At 51.8% G+C, this 13,001-nt stretch overlaps 1 protein-coding gene across 8 annotated transcripts in view; it reads left to right on the top strand.

Moving 5' to 3' along the window:
• ATF7IP (activating transcription factor 7 interacting protein) overlaps positions 1 to 13,001 on the top strand; it is a 218,780-nt gene that overhangs the window by 24,070 nt on the left and 181,709 nt on the right. The gene's annotated exons all lie outside the window — the stretch shown is intronic.

Below are 13,001 nucleotides of genomic sequence, written 5' to 3'. Positions count from 1 at the left end.
TATTTAGAAAGAAATGACTTCTGAGGATGCTGGAAAAACTGATATTATACTCTGAACTCTCCTCTATGAATGTCGTGTACACATGTGAGTTTGTATGTGTCCTTAAGAAATGTGTCGTATGCGTATTTGTAAGTAGACAAAGTAAACCAATTATTGTAGTATGTTTTTCTTTTTTACTTACCATCAGTAGTATTAACAAAAGTAACCAGCTGCTTTACATAAAATATGTTTCAACAGTCAGAAATCTTGTTAATTGCAATTAATACTGTTTGTGTATATACCTTTCATACTCTTAGCATTGCTGTATCTTTAAGGTAAGAATTGTGTTTGGCAGTTCTGCTCGTGAATACCTTCATGTTGCCTCTTGCCCTATGAGACAGTAGTGTTGAAGAATGCTACAAGCGGTGTCAGATGTAGGAAAGGAGGGAAAATGCACAAGGAAATGAATGCAGCTAGGAAAAAGAAGTGAGAAGGAATTGCGGAGACTTAGGGATGTGAACAGGGCCAAAGAAAACTAGGAAAGGGGCTGCTTAAAGGAATAGATCAGCAATTGAAAAAGAGACAGGGAAAATGGAACTGATCAAGGGAACTAATAAGGACTAAGAAAACAAGCCAGTTTTAGCTTACTTAAACTGGATGGAATTGGGAGGAAAGCTGCCAGCTGCATTCCACAAGTAATAGGGTGGAGCAGAATGAAGATAATTGGAGGGCAGTGACTGGATATGACAGGGCACTTCTGAAGCATGGCATCAGCAGAGACCAGGAGAGAGGATGCAGTCATGAAGGGTAAATTAGAGCTGGATAAAAATGAGAATGGAAAACTTGTGCAGAAATTTAATAACAAAACAGAAAGCATGGAAGTATGGGAAGATGAATAATGAAATGTACTCCTTGGACTGGAGAAGGAAGAAGCGTCTGAACATCAAATTTTGGACTAGCTGCACATTATATTTTATGTACTTCAGCACCAAAAGTTGCAATAATTTTTCTTACTAAAAAGAAAAGGTTTTGTTGTGGACTGTAGGTTTGCTTGCTTTCTTTTATTTCAAAACATCTCAGTTTGTAATTGTGTATCAGGTTAAAAATGTATTACCTTAGTAGGGTGACTCCATAATTTCAGTAGTAGAAGTTCTTCAAAAACTTTTAGTTGTACAAAAAGCCACAGTTCTATAGTTAAGAGAGAGCACAACTTTGGTTAAAAGCACTTCTTGGTTCATTGGTAAAGTGAAAGCAGCAATTTAGAAATCATAAAGTGCTATATAAAAATGGATGAGGAGGGGAAAGGAAGGCATGTATTATTCAACATGAATTAAAAGTTATAAAGAGTAGTAAATTGATAAGGGAAGTTGGACATCAGGGAAGAATTCATGGCTGGCAAGGACCAGTATGTTCGGAACAAAAGAAATCATAGCAGTGGTTTAGACCAGTTTCTAGATAAAAATGTCTTGGAGGGGTAGACATGTTAGTCTGTAGCTTCACAAAACACGGTCAGTCCTGTGGCATCTTAAAGACTAACACATTTATTAAGTAATGAGATTTCCTGGGTAAGATCCACTTCTTCAGATTTGGACACACAAAAGCTCATTACCTAATAAATACATTTGTTAGTCCTAAAGGTGCTGAAGGATTGCTTGTTTTTAGATGAAGAGGATGATGAATGATACAGAAAATTGTCTGCATTTGGAAAGAAAGGTTGAGTATTCATATTACATATGTTTAAGTAGTCCATTAGTCACTGAGCATATTAAATGGCATGTACTAGAGATTTTTATAGGCCGGAGTAACTTGCATTCAAAAGTCATTGAGAGTGGCTGATGAGATCTCTGGCCCACTGATAGTTTTCAATAAATCTTGGAATATTAGAGAAATTCTAGAAGACTGAAGGAGTGCTAGTGTTGTGGCAGTAGTCAGAAAGGACAAGTGGGGTGACTCACTTCCAGAGATGTAGCTGTGTTAGTCTGTTTAAGCAAAACTAAAGAGGAATATTGTGGCATCTTAAAGACTAATAAATTTATTAAGAGGTTTTCATGGGCTGCAGCTCACTTTGTCAGATGCATAAAGTGGAAGATTCAGTTGTGCAGGAATTTGTACATGCATACAGAGATGGAAGTGGTACATCAGTGCTAATGAGGCTGATTCAATCAAGGAGGATTTGGCCACTTCCAACAGTAGATAAGAAGGTGAGACTATCTAAAGGGGAAATTACTTTTTGTAATGAGCTAACCATTCACACTCTCTATTTAGATCCATTCCAGCTCAGCAGTTTCAAGATGCAGTCAATTTTTGACGTTTTGCTCAAGTATGGCAACTTTCAAGTTTGATTGTTTTCCTGCTGGCTTTTGTATGTTACTGTGCTTGATATCTGATTTGCGTCCATTTATTCTTTTGCTTAGAGCAGCGGTTCCCAGCCATTTCCAGACGGGAACCCATTTTGACAATTCAGGAAGATGTGGTGACCCAAGGCAATTCAAAAATAGGGTGCGGGGGCGGGGAGAGAAAAATGGCCATAACTAGCTAATTTTGTGCCTGAGGCAAGATTATAAAATTGTTCCCCCTCGTGTTTATATATTCATATTAGTTATTTCATAGAAAAAGGGAAAATACATTAGTAAAATAATATCACTGTTTATTATAGTTAGTTATTACTTTATTATTATAGTTGATCTGAGCTGTGGTGGGGGAAAGACCCTTGTCCCCAAACTGCGCCACCAACTTAAACCCTGTACTCAGAAGCTGGAGGGGCTGGGAGAGTCACACTCAGGGGCTCTGGGTTGTTAGGGGATGGGGGGAATAACACTCAGGGGCTTGGGGTCACGCTCAGAGCCTGGGGGAGTCACACTTGGGTTAAGGGGCTGGGAGGGTCACACTCAGAGGCTGGAGGGGCTGGGTGAGTCAGACTCAGGAGCTGGGGGGCAGGGGGGAGTCACACCCAGGGCCCGGGAGGGATACAAACAAAAAAATGAAAACTGACAAATCAGCTACATAGAACAGAAAGCAGGCAAAAGGGAGGAAAGGTGGAGGTGGGGGAAAATTAGTTGCTGCAAGAGTCTATGAAGTGCCTTGCCAGGGCTGGCTATGAATATCAAATGTGGAGAAACTGTCAAATTGCTTCTTCTTCGAGTGTCCCCGTGGGTGCTCCACATTAGGTGTCGGGCTCGCCCCGGCGCCGCAGGTTGGATCTTCCAAGCAGTTTCTGCCAGACTGCGCATGCGCTGGTGCGCTCCGCTCCCTTGCGTGCTCCTGGCCACGTGCGCGATCCGGTCCCCGCCAGTTCCTCTTTAACCGCCATCGGCTGCAGACGGAATCCGCTCAGGCTATGGCCAGAGTTAGCGTATTTAACGTTTTTAATTGTTTTAAAGTTTCTTCAGTCTTAGATTAAGTTAGTCGGTGGTTGTTTTCAAAAAAGAAAAACAAAGAAAGGAAAGGAATTCACAGCTTCCAATCCTAGTAACAAGCGGAGCACCGGAGGCCAGGAGCCTAGGGCCATTAGCCCTCCTGCCGCGGCAGGCTTTATCTGAGAGGGGAAGAAGCACAGAGAAGGTGCTACGTACCCTATTAACAACTCAAAGACTCACCACAATGTCCTCTTCAGGAGTCAAGAAGTGTGAGTCGTGCCGCGAGGCGATGCCAGCGTCTGATGGGCACAATCAGCGTATAAGGTGCTTGGGGGAATCCCATGTCACTCAGAAATGTTCCTTCTTTGCCAAGTTAACAGCCAGAGCAAGGAAGGACAGGGAAATGCGGCTGAAAATGCTGCCGGAGCGGCCGCAGCAGGAGGGACCCTCCGGGGCCCATAAAAGGAAAGCCGCGTCCCTAACCCCATCAGCGCAGAAACAGAGGAAAATCTCCCCAACCCGATCCCTGCCGGCAGCAACAGTGAGCGGGATGGGTGGAGCGCACAGCCCCCAGCCACAGCTACAGCTGATCGGCGGCGGTGCGGAGACGCACGTGGTGGAGGTTCAGCCTCCGATGATCAAACAGCCGCCCCGCACCGCTGGCAGGGCGGTGGCCAAGCAAGTGCCGGAACCGGCGGCACCGCAAATAGTGGCACCGACCCCCGGGGAACTGGCGGCGCAGAGCGCGCAGGCACGCAACCTGCAGGCACCGGGGGAGACCGCCCACGCGGCACTGCTGAGGAGCGTGCTGAGCGCGGTGCAGACTACGGGGCCGAGATCCCCGAAGTGTCAGGGGGCGGAGCCACCCCCACAGGGGAGGGGAAAGGCAGCACAGAAAACCCGGCACCTCAGTCCCTCTGCAGACAGGGCTACAGAGCTGCTTTCTCTGAGCCCTCCGCTCGTGCTGCGGACTCCAACGAGAAGGCAGGGGTCACCCCTAACCTATCCGGAGCCCCCATCTCCATTTCTACAGCCAGCCTCCCCATGGCTTGGACCACCTTCGCCCTTCTTGGGCTTTGAGCCATTTGAGTACTATCACAAATTGGTCTCTCCAGCGTTCCATGTCTCCAGAAGATCTCGCTCCCCCAGACATATGGGGTATGCACCAAGGGAGTGGTCCAGGTCACCGTCCCAGGAGCAGTGCCCGTGTTGCCATGGTCGCCCCTATCATGTGGGGCATAGACACCATAGGCATACTACCAGGGACAGATCCCCACAGACGGTCCCGTATCCCCAAGGACAATCACGAACGGGGACAGAGACTCAGATATCTCAGGGGGAGTTGGTTCTGGAACCCCGGGATTTTCCCTCGCAAGTTTCTACCGAGTGGATGTACCACCGTCAACAGGACCCGGAGGGTTCCAGAGAGGCGTACCCTAGCGGTTCCTCGCTGTCCTCCCCGGCTGAGGCTACGGCCCCGGGGGACGTCCATTCTCCGGACGATCTCAAACAGTTCGAAGAGCTGTTTAAAAGGGTGGCCTTCACGCAAGGCATCCAGACAGCAGAGGTGCAAGAGAAGCACCATAAGCTCCTTAAAAATCTGAGACCTCCAGCCTCCTCTAAAATAGCCATAGCGCTTGACGAAGCAATCTTGGAGTCCGCCACCACGATATGGCAGTCCCCTGCGACTATTCCGTCTGTCCATAAGAGAGCGGACAAGAAATACTTCGTGCCGGCGAAGGGCATGGAGTTCCTATTCAGCCACCCGCAACCAAATTCTCTGGTGGTAGAATCGTCTCAACAGAGATCAAAAAGGTCTCAGTTCAAAACAGGGGGAACGGACAAAGATGCCAAGAAACTAGAGCTGTTTGGCAGAAAGGTCTATTCTTCTTCGAGTGTCCCCGTGGGTGCTCCACATTAGGTGTCGGGCTCGCCCGGCGCCGCAGATCGGATCTTCCAAGCAGTTTCTGCCGGACCGCGCATGCGCCAGTGCGCGCCATTCCCCCGCGCGCTCCCGGCCACGTGCGCGATCCGGTTCCCGCCAGTTCCTCTTAACCGCCGTCGGCTGCAGACGAAATCCGAACTAGGCTAAGGCCAAGCAGCGTATTCAATGGCTTTAACTGTTTTTTCTTTAAAGTTTTTCAAGTACTTAGGCTACTGCAAGTTAGCCGGTTGTTATTTTTCAAAAAAAAAAAAAAAAAAAAAAAAAAAACAACAAACAAACTACAAGCGGGACAGCTTCAATCCAGTCCCAGTAACAAGCGCCGGAGGCCAGGAGCATAGGGCCATCAGCCCTCCTGCTGCAGCAGGCCATCAGAAGGGGAAAATAGCACAGAGAAGGTGCTAAGTACCCGTTTAACAACTGAAAGACTCACCAACAATGTCCTCTTCAGGATTTAAAAAATGTGAGTCCTGCCGAGAGGTGCTGCCAGCGTCTGATGGGCACAGTCTATGCATAAGGTGCCTTGGGGAGTCCCATGTTGCACAGAAAGGGAGATGCGGCTTGAAATGCTGCTTTTCGACAAGGCCCTCCAGCCAGACGTGCCGGAGCGGCCGCAGCAGGAGGGACCCTCCGGGGCCCATAAAAGGAAAGCTGCCTCCCTCACCCCATCAGCGCAAAAATGGAGGAAAGTCTCCCCAGCCCGATCCCTGCCGGCAACAATAGCGAGCGGGACGGGAGGAGCGAGCAGCCGCAGCAACAGCTGATCGGCGGCAGCACGGAGAGCCACGTGGAAGCGGCTCAGCCTCCGATAATCAGCCAGCCGCCCCGCACCGCAGGCAGGGTGGCGGCTAAACAAGCGCCGGTAGCGGCGGCACCGCAGGCAGCGGCACCGACCCCCGGGGAACCGGCGGTGCAGAGCACGCAGGCACGCAGCCTGCAGGCACCGGAGGACACCGCACGTGCGGCACCGCCCTCGAGCGTGCCGAGCTCGGTGCGGACGGGGCCGGGATCCCCTGTACGTCAGGGGGCGGAGTTACCTCCTCAAGGGAGGGGGAAGGCTGCACACAAGAGGAGGCATTGCAGCCCCTCTCCGCACAGGGCTGTGGAGTTGCTTTCTCACAGCCCTCCGCTTATGTTGCAGACTCCAACCAGAAGGCAGGGGTCCCCCCAGCCTACCCGGAGCCCCCTTCTCCATTTTTTTTTTTTGCAACCAGCCTCACCCTCGCTGGGACCACCTTCACCCTTCCTGGGGTTTGAACCGCTGGACTATTATGCAAAATCGCTCTCTCCAGCCCTCCCCCAGACGCAGAGGGTATGCACCAAGGGAGTGGTCTAGGTCACCTTCCCAAGAACAGTGCCTATACTGCCATGGTCGCCCCTACCACGCGGGGCATAGACACCATCGGCTATCTACTAGGGAAAGATCCCCACAAATGATCTCGTACCCCCGAGGGCAATTGCGACCGGGGACAGAGACTCAAGCATCTCAGGGGGGACTGGTTATGGAACCCCGAGATTTTCCCTCGCAAACCTCTAGTAAGAGGGTGTACCATCACCAGCAGGAACCGGAAGGGTCCAGAGAGACGTACCCCAGCGGTTCCTCGCTCTCCTCCCCGGATGAAGCTACGGCCCCGGGGGACGTCCATCCTCCGGACGATCTCAAACAGTTCCAAGAGCTGTTTTACAAGGGTGGCCTTCACGCAAGGCATCCAGACAGCTAAGGTGCAAGAGAAACACCATAAGCTCCTCAAAAATCTGAGACCTCCGGCCTCCTCCAAAATAGCAATACCGCTTGATGACGCAATCTTGGAGTCTGCCACTATGATATGGCAGACTCCTGCGACTATTCCGCCTGTCCACAAGACAGCGGGGGAAAAAAAACAAAAAAAAAAACTTCGTGCCGACAAAGGGCACGGAGTTCCTGTTCAGCCACCCACAACCAAATTCCTTGGTGGTGGAGTCGTCGCAATGTGGGGGAACAGACAAACATGCCAAAAAGCTAGAGCTGTTGGGCAGAAAGGTCTACTCCTCCTCCACTCTACTGTTGCAAATGGCAAATTACGCAGCGCATCTAGCGAACCATAATTTCGACAACCACATTAGGTTAACCTCCCTCATGGACTCGCTTCCAGAGGGCAAGAAACCAGTGCTCAAGGCCATCATGCAAGAAGGCTACGCGGCCTCGAGGACGGGAGTTCAGATCGCCCTGGATGTTGCGGACACAGCAGTACGCTCCACAGCTACGGCAGTGGTGATGCTAAGGGAGTCCTGGCTCCAGACTCCGGGTATACCGAGGGCCTGCAGACAGAGATAGTCGATCTTCCCTTCGACTCGCAGAAGCTGTTTGCTGAATTAACTGACTCGGTCCTTCATTCCAGTCCTCGGGGCAGGGCCAAAGGCCACAAGTTTGACACACAGATCCAGGGCTGCGCCATCACTACCATCGCAAGGTCATCCGAAGCGGTTATTCCACCATCGCCTCCGACCATTCTATAACCAGTGGCAAAGGATCACCACAGACAAATGGGTGCTGGAGATCATAGCCACGGGGTACGCCATCCCCTTCCAGTCGCTCCCACCGCCATGACCTCCACCCAGGCCCCACCTCCAGGAGGCCTCCCACGTAGCGAGGCTCAAGCAGGAGGTAGACCATCTCATGCTCATAGGGGCAGTGGAAAGAGTGCCGGAGCAACTGCAAGGGAGAGGGTTCTACTCGAGGTACTTCCTCACGGGGAAAAAGACAGGAGGCGGGAGGTCCATCTTAGATTTTCGAGGCCTCAACCGGTACCTGCGCAAGCCACGCTTTCGGATGATCACAATCGCCTCCATCCTTACGGCACTGGACGATGGAGATTGGTTCGCAGTCCTCGACTTATAAGACGCGTATTTTCACATAACTATTCATCCGGCTCACCTACGATTCCTCTGGTTTTTCATGGTAGGCAAAGGACATTTTCAATACAAGGTCCTACCATTTGGCCTCTCCTTGGCCCCCAGAGTCTTCACCAAGCCCTTGGCAGTGGTGTCAGCCTACCTGCACAGACAGGGGGTATTTATATTCCAGTATCCGGATGACTGCCTACTCAAAGGGGCCTCGAAGGAGGAGGTACTACGCATGATATGCGTCACAGCAGGCACGTTCTCTTCGCTCGGCCTGGTTATCAATCTGACAAAATCAAAGATAGACCCCACACAGGACATAGAGTTCGTAGGGGCACGCATAAATTCTATTACAGCGAGGGCGTATCTACCAGAGACTCGCTTTCGGGCTGTCGGCACACTCGTGCAAGTCTTCACCTTCAGCCCTACAGTGCCGGTTCTGACGTGCGTACAGCTGCTGGGCCACATGGCAACAGCGACGTTCGTAGAACAGAACGCCAGGTTACACATGCGCAGCATGCAGCACTGGCTGGCGAGCGTATACAACCCGGCAGCACACACTGTTCACAGGGTGGCGTCGCCCGCAACAGAGGTGCGCAAATCCCTGCAATGGTGGGTAAACCCCGAGAACCTGCTAACAGGGGTACCCTTCCACCAACCACACATATTGGTTTTTCTTACTACAGATGCCTCCCTCAGGGTGGGGAGCACACATGGGCGAAGAGGTAACGCAAGGGCTGTGGTCCTCCACGGAGCAGTCACTGCACACAAATATACTGGAGCTCAGAGCAGTGTTCAACGCCTGCAGACACTTTCGAGACCATATAAAAGGCAAAGTAGTCAGGATCAGTATAGACAATACCTCCACCATGTTTTATATAAATCGGCAAGGAGGAGCTCGGTCCCGTGCCTTATGTGCAGAAGCAGTCCGGTCGTGAAACTGCTGCATCGCCAACAATATAACCTTGAAAGCCTCGTACTTCCCAGGCGCTCACAATGTGAAGGCAGACCAGCTGAGCAGGCATTTCGCACTCACGCACAAGTGGCAGATCCGTCCCGATCTGCTGCAACCGATTCTTCATGCATGGGGTTTTTCCCCATATAGACCTGTTTGCTACTCAGCACAAGAAGAAGTGCCCACGATCCTGCTCCAGGGCAGGACTGGGACGGGGGTCCCTGAGGGACGCCTTCACGATCTCATGGAGGGGCCCCCTGCTTTACGCTTTCCCTCCCACAGTGCTCATCCACAAAGTGTTGCAGAAAGCCAGGAGGGAAGGAGCCTGAATGATCCCGATAGTCCCAACGTGGGATCGACAGCAATGGTTCCCCCTACTCCTGCGCATGTCGGACCGGCCACCGATGCCCCTTCCGGTGGCGCCGGATCTGCTCACGCAAGCCCAGGGGTCCATAGTGCATCCGCACCCCCAAGGCCTGCGACTACAAACGTGGTTAATCCATGGCTCAGCTCCCTAGAGAGCACATGTACGGAAGAAGTGCAGCAAGTCCTAGAAAGTAGCAGGAGGACTTCCACCAGGAAGACCTACAAGCAGAAATGGACTCGCTTTATGGCATGGTGTTCTACCAAACAGCTAGCCCCCCTTGTTGTGCCTATGGCTGTGATATTAGAGTATTTACTGGACCTCAAGAGAGGAGGACTCTCGCTATCCTCGTTTAAGGTCCACCTTGCCGCCTTTTTGGCGTTCAGACACGGAGAGACAGGGCACACGGTGTTCGCCCATCCCATGGTTACCAGGTTCCTTAAAGGGCTGGTAAACCTATACCCCCCCTCCGAAACCGCTTCCACCTTCATGGAACTTGGACCTGGTGCTTAATGCGAAAAGGGGACCACTGTTCGAGCCTTTGGCCACGGTTTCCCTCTGCCTCCTTATGATAAAGACGACCTTTCTTCTCGCAATCGCGTCAGCTCACAGGGTGAGCGAGCTTGCGGCACTTATGGCAACGCCACCCTGCGCTGTTTTTTCCAAGGAGGCGGTAACCATACGGCTGCATCCAGCCTTTGTTTCTAAAGTTCTTTCTGAGTTTCATATTAACGATCCTATTGTTTACCCTCGTTTTATCCAAAGCCTCATAACTCTAACAAAGAGGCGCGCCTACACCTCCTGGACGTGAGGAGGCGCTAGCTTTCTATATAGACAGGACCAAGTCCTTCCAGAGAACGGATAGACTCCTAGTCTCTATCGCTCCCAAATCAAAAGGAGAATGTCTCTCTTCGCAGAGAATCTCGAAGCACATCGTATCTTGCATAAAAATGTGCTACAAACTCAAAAAGACTCCTTTCCTGGCCATGCCCAGGGCTCATTCCACTAGGGCAGTGGCAGCATCAACAGCCCTTTTTCAAGGGCGTTGCGCTAAAAGACATTTGCAGAGCGGTGACCTGGTCATCCTGTGACACCTTCGCCAAACATTACGCCCTTCACAGGGTATTCCAAGAGGATACCCGTCTCTCGACAGCGGTCCTCTCGGGGACAAGCTGCACATAATCCGATTACCCACCTCCTATCTTGGGTTACTGCTGGGTAGTCACCTAATGTGGAGCACCCACGGGGACACTCGAAGTAGAAAGAAAGGTTACTCACCGTAGTAACGGTGGTTCTTCGGGATGTGTCCCCGTGGGTGCTCCACTACCCGCCCATCCTCCCCGCTCCGGATCTCTGTTTAGTGTTTTGCAGGAGCATCCGAGGCGGTTGGTCAAGGAACTGGCGGGGACCGGATCGCGCACGTGGCCGGGAGTGCGCGGGGGAGTGGCGCGCACCGGCGCATGCGCGGTCCAGCAGAGACTGCTTGGAAGATCCGATCTGCGGCGCCGGGCGAGCCCGACACCTAATGTGGAGCACCCACGGGGACACATCCCGAAGAACCACCGTTACTACGGTGAGTAACCTTTCTCTCCTCCTCCACCCTACTGTTGAGAATGGCGAATTACGCAGCGCATCTAGTGAACCACAGTTTCGACAACTACTCTAGGTTAACCTTCCTCATGGACTCGCTTCCAGAGGACAAGAAGCCGGTGCTCAAGGCTATTGTGCAAGAAGGCTACGCGGCCTCGAGGACGGGAGTTCAGATCGCCCTGGATGTTGCGGACACAGCAGCACGCTCAACAGCTACGGCAGTTGTAATGCGAAGGGAGTCCTGACTCCAAACCTTGGGTATACCGAGGGATCTGCAGGCGAAGATTGTTGATCTCCCCTTCAACACGCAGAAGCTGTTTGCTGAATCAGCCGACCGGGTCCTTCATTCCAGTAAAGATTCAAGAGCCACACTTAGGACCCTGGGGATTTACACCCTCCATACAGAAAGAAAAAGTACTACCCTCAACAAAGACGGTACCAGTACCAGCCACAGCATCCCCAGTACCACAGGGGTTATGAGCAAGGGCGACATCAACAGCACCAGCAGTACAGAACTCCCAGGCGACATTCCCAACAGAGCCGTGCATGCTCGAGGCAGGGCCAAAGGCCACAAGTTTGACACGCAGATCCAGGGCTGCGCCATCACTACCATCGCACAAGGTCATCCGAAGCTGTTATTCCACCATCGCCTCCAACCATTCTACGACCAGTGGCAAAGGATCACCACAGACAAATGGGTGCTGGAGATCATAGCCACGGGGTACGCGATCCCCTTCCAGTCGCTCCCACCGCCACGACCTCCACCCAGGCCCCACCTGCAGGATGCCTCCCACGAAGCGAGACTCAAGCAGGAGGTAGACCATCTTATGCTCATAGGGGCAGTGGAAAGAGTGCCGGAGCAACTGCAAGGGAAAGGGTTCTACTCCAGATACTTCCTCACGGAGAAAAAGACAGGAGGCTGGAGGCCCATCTTAGATCTTCGAGGCCTTAACCGGTACCTGTGCAAGCAACGCTTTCGGATGATCACAATTGCCTCCATCCTTACGGCACTGGACGATGGAGATTGATTCGCAGCCGTCGACTTACAAGACGCGTATTTTCACATAACTATCCATCCGGCTCACCGACGATTTCTCCGGTTCATGGTAAGCAAAGAACATTTTCAATACAAGGTCCTACCGTTCGGCCTCTCCTCGGCCCCCAGAGTCTTCACCAAGACCGTGGCAGTGGTGTCAGCCTACCTGCACAGACAAGGGGTATTTATATTCCCGTATCTGGAGGACTGCCTACTCAACGGGGCCTCGAAGGAGGAGGTACTACGCATGATACGCGTCACAGCAGGCACATTCTCTTCGCTTGGCCTGGTTATGAATTTGGCAAAATCAAAGATAGACCCCACACGGGACATAAAGTTCATAGGGGCACGCATAAATTCTATTACAGTGAGAGTGTATCTACCAGAGACACGCTTTCGGGCCATCGGCTCCCTTGTGCAAGTCATCACCTTCAGCCCTACGGTGCCGGTTCTGACGTGCGTACAGCTGCTGGGCCACATGGCAGCAGCGACGTTCGTAGTACAGAACGCCAGGTTACACATGCGCAGCATGCAGCACTGGGTGGCGAGCGTATACAAACCGGCAGCACACACCGTTCACAGGGTGGTGTCGCCAACGACAGAGGTGCGCAAATCCCTGCAATGGTGGGTAAACCCGAAGAACATGCTAACTGGGGTACCCTTCCACCAACCACAAGTATCGGTTTTTCTTACTACAGATGCCTCCCACATAGGGTGGGGAGCACACATGGGCGAAGAGATGACGCAAGGACTGTGGTCCTCCACGGAACAGTCACTGCACATAAATATACTGGAGCTCAGAGCAGTGTTCAACGCCTGCAGACACTTTCGAGACCATATACAAGGCAAAGTAGTCGGGATCAGTACAGACGATACCTCCACCATGTTTTATATAAATC

Source organism: Carettochelys insculpta, chromosome 1 (assembly GCF_033958435.1).
Source record: "Carettochelys insculpta isolate YL-2023 chromosome 1, ASM3395843v1, whole genome shotgun sequence".
Classification (NCBI taxonomy): Eukaryota; Metazoa; Chordata; order Testudines; family Carettochelyidae; genus Carettochelys; species Carettochelys insculpta.
Note: the sequence above shows the minus strand (reverse complement) of the source record. Positions and strands in the feature narration are given on the sequence as shown.